Here is a 12023-nt window from a genome sequence, read left to right as displayed (position 1 = left end):
CTATAGGTAAATATGGAGTGTGATGAGTCAAAGGGACAGCGAGCACGTTTTTACGACCAATTTGACCACGACCGGAGCGAGGAAAGAGTGATTGTTTTGGAAAAAAAGGCCATTGTAAGTGCGTGTCACTTTTTTCCTCCAAGGGGACAACTATGCATAAATCCATTGCAGGCTATTCGGCCTCAATGGAAGTTGGTCCTCAATATCAGCTTCTATATTCGAATAGCCTAGATAACCGTGTAGTGTCGGTAGCCGATTGCAACAAGGCTAGAAATAACACTACGGATTGCCTGTTCCGGTGGTATAAGTCCATCATACAGGTGTCCCCTAATTCATGGTGTCATGCGGCTAAAAGCATACCGTGCCTAGGAATGAATGGTTAGGGGGGTCAAAAGAAACCTAACCGTGAACGGTGCCTGTGGAGTACCAGGGCACCCTCCACAGTATTATGCCCTTACTGTGCTACCCGGAGCAATGGCGCAGTTGACCTTGTACTTCTCCGAAATAATCGGCTACTCATATTTAGTTTCAAATCAGAGGCTTGATACGAGTGGGAGCATGTTAATGTAATATGAATCGAATCAAAATTATCCAGGTGAACCTTCATCATGCAAAGGGCGCATCAGCAGTGCTCAGCAGAAGGTTCACCAAGGAAAATATCAATGTGGGACTAATTCAAGAGCCCTGGGTAAATAATGGAAGGGTACTTGGTTGCCCTTCGAGCAGTTGTAGAGTTTTGTACGACGAAACTCAGTCCAAACCACGGACGGCTATTCTTGTAAATAGGGACACAAAATTTGTCCCAATTACAGAATTTATCCGTAGAGACATTGTTGCGATCAAAGTAGAGGTGCCAACTATCCGTGGGAAAACGGAGGTATGTATTGCTTCTGCTTACTTTCCTGGAGATGTTGAAGATGTGCCTCCATGCTCTGTCGTTCATTTTGTCAACTACTGTAAGAAAATTAATGCCCAATTTATAATAGGGTGCGATGCAAATGCCCATCATACAATTTGGAGCAGCACCGATATTAATAAAAGAGGAGAAGATCTTTTAAACTACATGTCGTCTAACAACATAGACATATGTAATAGAGGTGATTCTCCTACTTTTGTAAACTCTATCCGACAAGAGGTTCTTGATCTCACGATCTGTAACGACTTGTTATCGGAGAAGATTGTGAACTGGCATGTTTCTGATGAAGAATCATTGTCAGATCATAAACAAATCCGGTTCGATTTTAAAGCTGGATCAGAAATAACAGAAAGCTATAGAAACCCGAAGAAAACCAATTGGGATCTCTATCGTTTTCATTTAACGAATAAGAATTCGTATAACGGTGAACAGTTCACGACTGTTCCACAACTGGAAAATGCCTCTGATGGGATCATTGACCAAATGGTCTCATCTTATCATGCTAGCTGTCCTATTCAACAAAGGTCATCTAACAGGGATGTGCCTTGGTGGAATGACAAGCTGGCAGGATTGAGGAAGAAATCCAGGTGGTTGTTCAATAGAGCAAAGATCACTTTAGATTGGGTTGAATACAAAAAAGCCCTAACAGAATACAACAGAGAACTAAGGCACGCCAAACGTAAGGACTGGAGACGGGTGTGTGAAAGCATCAACAACGCTCCTGCAGCTTCAAGGCTGCACAAAGTCCTTTCAAAAGACCATTCAAATGGTCTGGGTAGCCTTAAAAAAGAAGACGGCAGTTATACTGTTGACTCTTCTGAAACACTGGAAGTAATGATGAGAACTCATTTCCCTGAATCGATCCCATATTCGGATGAAGAACAGGTCTCAGATGAGGCAAGACATGTATGGTCGATAAATGCCTATCAGAAAGCTTGTGAAATCTTCACGCCTTCGAGGGTCGAATGGGCATTGAGTTCTTTTCAGCCTTTCAAATCTGCCGGGAAAGATGATGTTTTCCCAGGCTTACTGCAACAAGGAAAAGAGACGCTTTGTCCGCTCTTAACCGAAATATTCAAAGCAAGTGTTGCGCTTTCATATATTCCAAAAGCGTGGCAAAAGGTTCGAGTTGTTTTCATTCCAAAAGCTGGAAGAAAGGATAAAACAACTCCCAAAGCCTTTAGACCTATAAGCCTTTCCTCTGTTCTTTTAAAGACAATGGAAAAAATAATTGATGACTTCATCAAGTCAACAAGTTTGTTAGAAATGCCTCTTTGTAAATACCAATTTGCGTATCAATCAGGTAAATCTACCATTACGGCGCTGCAGTCGCTGGTAAATAAAATCGAGAAATCTCTTGAAGCTAAAGAAATAGCCGTGGTTGCTTTTCTCGATATTGAAGGAGCATTCGATAATGCATCCTATAGCTCTATGAGTTCAGCCATGGAAGCAAGGGGCTTGGATAAAAGTGTTACCGAATGGGTTATGACTATGCTCAAGGATCGCACAATTTCTGCTGATCTAGGAGGTGCGCAAATATCTATAAGATCTACGAAGGGATGTCCTCAAGGAGGAGTGTTATCGCCCTTACTGTGGTCTCTTGTAGTAGACGAACTCCTTAGAAATTTAAAAGATCAAGGTTTTGAGGTAATTGGATATGCCGACGATGTGGCCATCTTGGTTCGTGGAAAATTTGATAACACGATTTCCGATCGGTTGCAAACTGCGTTAAACATTACTCTCAAATGGTGTAGGAAAGAGGGGTTAAACGTAAACCCTTCAAAAACTATTATCGTGCCTTTTACCAGAAGGAAAAAGGTAAAGCTTATACAGCCTTCTTTGAATGGAGTTCAAATTCAATTTTCGGAAGAAGTTAAACACCTTGGTGTTACTTTGGATAAGAAATTGAACTGGAACTCTCATCTGAGCAAGGTCATAAGTAAGGGTACTAATGCCCAATGGGTCTGCAATAAAGCCCTAGGAAAAACTTGGGGACTGCGACCTAATATGGTAAACTGGATTTATTCAGCAATAGTCCGACCAAAAATTAGTTATGCTTCACTGGTATGGTGGCCCAAGACAAATGAGGTAACCGCTCAGAAGAAGCTGGCTAAGTTGCAGAGACTTGCTTGTATATCAATGACAGGGGCAATGAAAAGTACACCATCGGTTGCCTTGGATGCCCTTCTTAATATACTGCCTTTGCATCAATTCATTAAACTGCAAGCTGCAAAAAATGCCTTGCAGTTTATTCGTTATAATAAAATACTAGATGGTGATTTGATTGGTCACATGAAAATCATCAAGGAATTCAATTTGAATTCAGATAACAAAACAATAGAAGATTGGATGACAACGAAGACCAACTATGATGTTCCCTTTAAAGTGGTTAAACCAAGCCGCTATACTTGGGATTCTGGTGGGCCAAGTTTACGTGCAGGTTCTATTGTGTTTTATACCGACGGGTCAAAGATGGGCGACAATACCGGAGCTGGAGTTTTCGGCCCTGGTATCAGCAAGGTAATCGCTATGGGGCGCAGACCCACTGTGTTCCAAGCTGAAATACAAGCCATCATTGACTGTACAAATGTTTGTCTCAAAAGAAACTATAGGTTTGCAAAGATCTGTATTTTCTCGGACAGTCAAGCAGCTTTGAATGCTCTAAAGGCATTCACATGTAGATCAAAGTTAGTGTGGGAATGCATTCTTTCTTTGAAGCAATTGGCCAGTAGGAACGAAGTTACATTGTACTGGGTGCCCGGCCATTGTGGAATTGAGGGGAATGAAATCGCCGATAATATAGCAAGACAGGGTGCAGCTTCGAGCTTTGTCGGCCCTGAACCGTTCTGTGGTATTCCTGAGTGCACTCTCAGGATGAAACTGAAAAATTGGGAAATGTCCATGGTAGAATCCAATTGGAACGCCACGGATACATCCAAGCAAGCGAAAAGATTCATAAAACCCAGTCTAGCTAAAGCCCGGGCTATACTGAATCTTAATAAAGGAAATCTTAGGGTAATAACTGGTCTGATGACCGGTCACTGCCCAAGTAGGTATCATCTTAAAAAATATAGGAAAAATACAATCCTCTGAGTGTCGTTTTTGTCAAGCTGAAAACGAAACTGCTGAGCATTTACTCTGCAACTGCGGAGCATTGCTAAATCAAAGAATGTTAACATTTGGAAAAGGGTTATTAGAGCCCTTGGAAATTTGGCAAGGTAGTCCTAGTAGGGTAATAGACTTTATAAAACGAGTTGTGCCCAGTTGGGACAGTGTGACACATCAACCAATGTCTATCACATCTCAATTGTGAAAGGATATTTGATGAGCACCAAATAAAATATGGGTCATACCACAATATTCCTAAATAATGGAAGCAGTGGTTAAAAGGCTCTACAGATGAGGAAAAAAAAAATGCATAAATCCTGTAAAGGTGTGATCGGAATTTTGAAATACAGTTGACACTTTACAAATCGATATAGATATATCGAGATATGGATAGAGGATTTGAGAGAACTTGACCGAAGAAATCTCGCTGAATTTTATGAAAGAACCTATGTAACCATGAGAGATTCTCTTCTCTCTCGCTCTCTTTCGATTATAACAGTGCAATACTAAATCTTTGGGGCAAAAAACGCAACTTAATAGGTTGTTGTGGCTTACTTATTGATTAAAGCGAAAGTGAACAAAAAGAGCCTCTCAATGTTATATATGTCCTTTTGAGAAGTTATGCAAGAATCTTCGATATAAGGGAAGGTATCATAGATAGCGATGGCGCTTAAATTTAGGCTTATCAGTCTGGACCTAATGTGGGAATATTTTTGTCCGATTTGAGTGACATTAACTGTGTTAGTCACGTCACTCCCAGCGAATCTGAAATCTGAAACGGTCGAAACGATTTTTTGAGAATTTGTGAAACTGGGATGTAAAATATCGGAAGATAAGTTTTAACGAGATTTGAATAATCTTTTGTGGTAAAAATATTATGCTGCCGGTTGAGAGGTTACAGATATTAAGATCATTGCTAGTCGCAACTATTGACTCGCAAAACTGTATCAAACTTTGCGGTTCATTTGCTATGAAGTATTCCGATTCATTGTATTTTTTTTTTTTATAAAATAATCTTTACAGCAAAGGTCGACATCAACAATTACCTTTTCCGAACGGTTGTTTCATTATGCGGAACAACTCTTCGGGTGTTTATGTTTCACCTTAGCTGTGACCGGTCGTATAATAAATTATGTTTTCGATTTTCCTCCTGATATAAAAAATGAACAACTAAAACAAACACAGTAGGCGATGATCTTGTGATGTGGTGCGTCTTTCAGAACCGCTAACCCGTCAATCTAGTTGCCGTAGCGCACTTGTGAACGCACTTCATGCCTACTGTTTATTTTTTTCTGCTTCAAATGAGAATGTGTTTACGAATGCGCGCGAAATTCTCACCATGCTGTCTGCCCATACCTACATATCATGTCGGATGTCTTGTTTGCCTTCATACGCGCGCTCACCTAGAAACAATGCGAACGCATAGCATTGACCGTGATTTTCGGAACACATTGCATTACGGGCTGTCACATTTGCTCTGAATGTTTGAACTATGCGTAACCGATATCGAAGTTTTTATCCGATAATATAGTGATACATGATCTATTTTTCAGGTGAATTATATAGAATGAATCCTTGCCTTGAATTTTGAAGAGCACAAATCTGAAGGATCAAAAAACCGGTGCACATAGCATAAGTGGGCCTTCCTTAACCGAGTGGTTAGAGTCCGCGGCTACAAAGCAAAGTCATGCTGAAGGTGTCTGGGTTTGATTCCCGGTCGGTCCATAATCTTTTCGTAATGGAAATTTCCTTGACTTCCCTGGGCATAGTGTATCATCGTACCTGCCACACGATATAGGAATGTGAAAATGGTAACTTTGGCAAAGAAAGTTTTCAGTTAACCCACCGTCGGTCGCCCTAGTGTACTGAGTACACGCACTTTGCGAAAACTCGAAAAACACGTTGAAAACCCCTTCAAATTGATCCGGGTGTTGGTCCTATTCCAAGATCTACTCTTCTTCTTGCATGTAGGGAAGAAATTTTTCGAAAAAATCAACGAAAAGTATTCGAAAACTTCGTGTTTCTAACCTAAGTTTTGACGCGTGTACTCAGTACACCAGTGCGACCGCTCGTGTAACTTTTTTTTACCGGGCCCGTCACACGAGCGGTCGCATCGTGTACTGAGTACACGCGGAGCATTTTGATTGTCAATCTAAAGCTAGGCAAGATAGAGTATTGATGTCCTCGGCAAATTTCTTCAGTTCAGCGGTACCAATCGGACAGTGGACAAATGAAACTTTGAAAACATCCTCACCCTTCAGTGGCCATCGGAATGCGTCCCGGGGGAACCTATGAAGTGGACATTTCGCAATGCAACATCTCGAACACAAATATCTCAGGATCTAGATTTTTTAGCAAGATGGTGTCTTCGGCAAAGTTGTTCAGTAGATCAAGGACTAACATGTGATAGGCAGCTTGTTTTGGAATTCTGTCACCAGTTGGCGCTAGTGAGCATGTAATTGTTCAAATACGGATATCTCAGGATCCTGATTACCTAGAAAGATGCGGTCTTCGACAAAGTTGTTTAGTAGGCCAAGGACTATCATATTATAGGCCATCTAACTTGAAAATCTGCCATCAGATGGCGCTAGTGAGCATGCAATATTTCAATCACGAATATCTCAGGTTCCCGATTTTTTAGAAATATGGTGTTTTTGGCAAAGTTGTTCGATAGTTCAAGGACTAATATGTGATGATCTATTTAATTCGGAATTATTTCACCAGATGACGCTAGTGAGTATGACATTTTTTGAACACAGATATCTTCAAGCTATAATAAAGTTAATTCTTCAAGCTATAATAAAGTTAATTGCTGAAGAGATAAATTCATTCCAATGGATAGGAGAAGAGATATTCATGAGTTTGTATGATTTTATTTAGCTTCATACGGGATTATAGCCCTGCAAACATAAACAAGAAAATCCCAAACAATTTAGCTCAAAAGGATTTGTTTCTTCAGCAACATCCTTCATAAGGGTTTGAAGAATGAGTTTTCACTATGGGATGATAAATTTGTACTTACATTACAGTACTAACGTGTCTGGAAAATTTCTCAAATTTTTTCCATAGTAATTTCCATATAAACCTACATTGTCTTTGGGCCACCTTTAAATCACCACCGAAAAAGCTAAAAATTTCACAGAACACTATTTTAGGAAGATGTGGAAGATTGGATATTTAAACATATTTATATTTTGAATTTTGAAAATAAAATTAGATTAGAAAGATGGCGTCTTTGATCAAGTTATTCTGTATATCACGAGCCAACGTGTAAGGGGTAAAATGTACTCAAAATTCTTCCACATTCAATTTAAAATGCATTGGGATGCTAGATGTACTTCCATCAGGCTACGCTAGAGGTCTTAATTCAATTTTTTCTAATGCAGAATCTCGAGTTCCCGATTTTTTTGAATTAGACGTCTTCTTCAAAGTTATTCAGTAAGCAAAGTGCTGACATGTTATGGGCAATTATATTTGGAATTATGTAACCTGCCGAAAGTGAGCATTTTATTTTCTGAACATCTTATGATTCTGATCATTTGGGCTATTAGTGCACGTTTTGTCAAATGTTAAAATATTTCGCTACCAGTGAATTGATAGACAAGCACAAAATAAACCGAGATATATAAGGTTCATTATCGTTCAAACTCTAGATTCAAATTGATCAATCTTATTTTTATATTTAGCCTATTGAACGAACTTCTGATGAATACATTAATTATGTTTGCGTGAAAAGACTTCGTAAAACGCAAAGCAGTTCTCCTCACATAAGACGCCACTATATCTACGCGATATACAGGTGAATGAAGATCTATACACACTTATATTATTTCTCCGACCTCAGCGAAACATTTCGCCATGAACCCAAGAGCTGAGAATTCGGTAATTTTAAATATCGAATCTCGGAACATAATCTACCGAGATGTCGGCTAACCGAATTTTTCACCACATAATTACTGTTGGATTTTGGTAAGATTCGTTTTCGACGCCATGCCAAAGTGTTTCCTAAATTTGTTATGATATAGCATCAATTATAGGGGGGTGCCGTAGTCTCGAGGTTACGCTTTCGCTTCGTAAGCGGAAGGTCATGGGTTAGATTCCCAATCCTCCCTCACAAAAAACTCCGCCCAGTCACCAGAAGACGCCGCACGAAGGACCGTGTATTGGGGGGAACACATCCATCCTCCGTCAGTATCAGATGGTGACTGAGACAAAACTGACCCTCTTTGTAGGCTGTTGCCTCACACGACACGGAAACATGGCAAAATGAACCACCGCACACCAATGGACTACGGATATGGATATGGATTGGACCAACGGCAGCTCTCTCCTCTACCTGCTCCCTGCTCGGAATGAGAGAGATAGCATAAGTATATAAATAGATTCTGTAAGATATGATAATCGGCATAGTAGTGGCCAAGCGCACGGAGTGCCGAAAAAAAAAAAGCATCAATTATGAACAAAGTATACAACAAAATCAATGTTGAAGGATGATTTTCTATTTTATTGTTTACAAAAATGAGTGATGAAAATATCGTTTAATTTCGACATGCTTCGGTTTATAGCACCATAAATAACATTGAACTTTCTCTGCACTGGTATATTGTGAAACCTCCATGAGTCAAATTTTCGCTACTCGATATCGACTCATGCATCCATACTTAAATTCAAATTTTCATGTTTACTGTTATTATCGCCAACAACAGCGTTCCAAGGTATTACTGTACATAACGGAATATTACCATGAGTCGATCATCGCTTCAATTATCAGAGCAATCATGGAGCGTTGACTATAGTGATAAACCCATAGAATATGATTATACTAGAGAAGTGCTGAGAGCATTTTGATTTTCTTATAAACAACACAGGCAATAACTATAGATCGTTGCACGCTTGATATAACCTCAAAAATCCTTATAAAAAATATGTCAACAATTTCAGCAGTGAATGTCAAAGAGCTGTACAGTCAATTGAGGGTGATGAGAGAGAGAGAGAAGGGGAATTATTCGTGACGTCACTATGCACTCTTCTATCACATTTGATGTGATTCGAGCAATGTTGTAGTGCGCGTGTCATCCTGTGAGTTGCCACAATAGAATTGAGCTAACCAGTGACGTCACTTTCATATCGCTTTGCTTTGTAACAGCTTTCTGCCGCCCATTCGACAGGCCTTTTTATGGGACAAGTCCGTGTTTCCATTCGTTTCTATCGGTGGAGTACTGGTGCATACACGGGATCGTCATTTAATTAATTTAATTTAATTAATCTCTATATAATCAAATTCTGTGGATAAACCCTACTTTCTTGATAATCTTGAACTTCAAGTAGTGTAGTAAAATACATTGAAGTGAATGAAAGCCTGAGATAGCCGCGATCAGTATACAGCATGCTCACTAGCGCCATCTGATGGTAGCATTTCTAGTTGGGTGGTTTATCACATGCTAGACCTTGACGTACTCAATACTTTTGCCGAAGACGTCAACTTTCTAGGTAATCGGGATCCTGAGATATCTGTGTTCAAAAAATGTCATACTCACTAGCGTCATCTGGTGAAAGAATTCCGAATTAAATAGATCATCACATATTAGTCCTTGAACTATCGAACAACTTTGCCATAAACACCATATTTCTAAAAAATCGGGATCCTGAGATATTCGTGATTAAAATATTGCATGCTCACTAGCGCCATCTGATGGCAGATTTTCAAGTTAGATGGTCTATAACATGATAGTCCTTGGCCTACTAAACAACTTTGTCGAAGACCGCATCTTTCTAGGTAATCAAGATCCTGAGATATCCGTGTTTGAACAATTACATGCTCACTAGCGCCAACTGGTGACAGAATTCCAAAACAATCTGCCTATCACATGTTAGTCCTTGATCTACTGAACAACTTTGCCAAAAAATCTAGATCCTGAGATATTTGTGTTCGAAATGTTGCATTGCGAAATGTCCACTTCATAGGTTCCCCCGGGACACATTCCGATGGCCACTGAAGGGTGAGGATGTTTTCAAAGTTTCATTTGTCCACTGACCGATTGGTACCGCTGAACTGAAGAAATTTGCCGAAGACATCAATACTCTATCTTGCCTAGCTTTAGATTGACAATCAAAATTGCTCCGCGTGTACTCAGTACACGATGCGACCGCTGGTGTAACTTTTTTTTGAGCGACTGACGGAAGGTTAATAACTGTGGAAGTGCTCATAAGAACACTAAGCTGAGAAGCAGGCTCTGTTCCAGTGGGAACGTAATGCCAAGAAGAAGAAGAAGAAGAAGAAGAAGAAAAAGAAGAAGAAGAAGAAGAAGAAGAAGAAGAAGAAGAAGAAGAAGAAGAAGAAGAAGAAGAATATGTTGTGATATTCATTTTGAAACTTAACACTGTATATATGGTAACTAAAAGCAGTTGCTTTTCGTAACGCGACATCATCGCTGAAATGCACTTTTTCAAACACCACTCTATAATCGCTTCTGCTCTGTTATAATTTTTAGAATCCGGGCAACCCTTCTATGTATTGATTACTACCAGAATATGACTTCAAGCTGGAAGACGATATTGAATAATTGAAGAATCTCATTGATTTATTTATTGAGCGCCGCGTTACGTTTATCTTCCAACAGAATTCTGAAAATGGTGTCGCGTTACGCAAAAAACATTTTTTATTGACAAAATCACATTACCGATTTTGTCAATAAAAAAATGTTTTTTGCGTAACGCGACACCATTTTCAGAATTCTGTTGGAAGATAAACGTAACGCGGCGCTTTCGTGTTCGGAAAAAATGTTTATTTAGTATTGTTTCTAGTTTAATACATTCGACATTCTGCCTCACAGTCACAGTGGAGTAATTTGATCCGATATTGGCCAAAATTAATCCAGTGTTTCTGTGAAGCATTTCGAGGATGTCGTGCTTAGTAAAAGCGTAGATGGCGCATGAGGTTATCATAGATATTTGGCTAAATTTTTGCAATAATATTTAGAAGATTTTTTTTTTCAATATTTTGAGAATGTTTTCCGTACAGTACCATCAGATGGCGGAGTGAATAATTTTGAATTTTGACACATTGATTGAATATGATTGTAAAATAAAATTATATCAACCTTTCAAAGATGTACTTTGAAAAGTATGCTTTCGTTGAAGTCGACCATAACATTGTCAGAACTAGCCGAAACTCAATAACCCAGTGGAGCTAATGAATCGGATAATTGGGCAAAATTATTCAAACGTTTCAATAAAGTATCTTCAGAATATTTTTTTCAGAAACTATTAGAAGACCATAATAGCTTCTGATTGGTGAACTGGAAAATCTGTTGTACAGTGGGGTTATTTTACCTAGTTTTGGGAAAAAGTTTTTAACTGTCCCTTTGAAATTTTTTGAACTTTTTTGAAGATGATGTTTCCGGCAACGTTCTCAAGAACATTTAGGACCTGCGTGGAAGGATACGTAATTTTGCCGCACAGTGGTGTAGTTGAAACTGAAATTGGGGCAATAATATCTCAACGTTTCCATATAGAGTTAAGTGGGACCAAAGTTCGAGTGAGGCAAGAGTTTCTTTTTAAGATTTCTAGCTCAATTCAAAACAAAACCGGTCTCATTCGAAAGAATAGAGTAAGGTGGGGCAAAAGTGTGACCTTAGTGGTATAGTCAAAGTTTCCCGGAAAATGATAGCAGTTGAAACAAAACAAATACCATACATTGAATCTTCAACACATTGGCTATAATTTGGCTGAACAAAACTTGTGCCAAAATATTTACCCAATTTCAGTTATATCAGTTTTCAAATTGATTGTCTTAAGCGAATTTTTGCCCCACCGGTGGGGCAAGAGTTCGAATCTAGTGTGGGGCAAAAGTTCGCTGGCTAAAACACTAAACATCGATACTTTTATGACAGGCATATTTTATACCAGCCGTTAACTTATGTTTGTCGAAAAATACACACTAAATTTTCATCAAAAAATGCCAAAAACAGGGTTAATTGTAATATACTAAAAAATAACA

At 39.1% G+C, this 12023-nt stretch overlaps 1 long non-coding RNA gene across 1 annotated transcript in view; it reads right to left on the bottom strand.

Moving 5' to 3' along the window:
* The window catches only part of LOC110680433, a 34104-nt gene extending 22496 nt beyond the window's left edge, over nucleotides 1-11608 (bottom strand). Inside the window, exon 1 of the long non-coding RNA XR_002502874.1 lies at nucleotides 11357-11608. This is a non-coding gene — a long non-coding RNA (uncharacterized LOC110680433). The remainder of the gene's footprint in view (nucleotides 1-11356) is intronic.
* Between the last annotated feature and the right edge of the window lie 415 nt (nucleotides 11609-12023).

This window comes from Aedes aegypti, unplaced genomic scaffold, assembly GCF_002204515.2.
Source record: "Aedes aegypti strain LVP_AGWG unplaced genomic scaffold, AaegL5.0 Primary Assembly AGWG_AaegL5_hic_scaff_1384_PBJ_arrow, whole genome shotgun sequence".
NCBI lineage: Eukaryota > Metazoa > Arthropoda > Insecta > Diptera > Culicidae > Aedes > Aedes aegypti.
The sequence above is the reverse complement of the archived record's forward strand: the minus strand, read 5'-3'. Positions and strand labels throughout refer to the sequence as shown.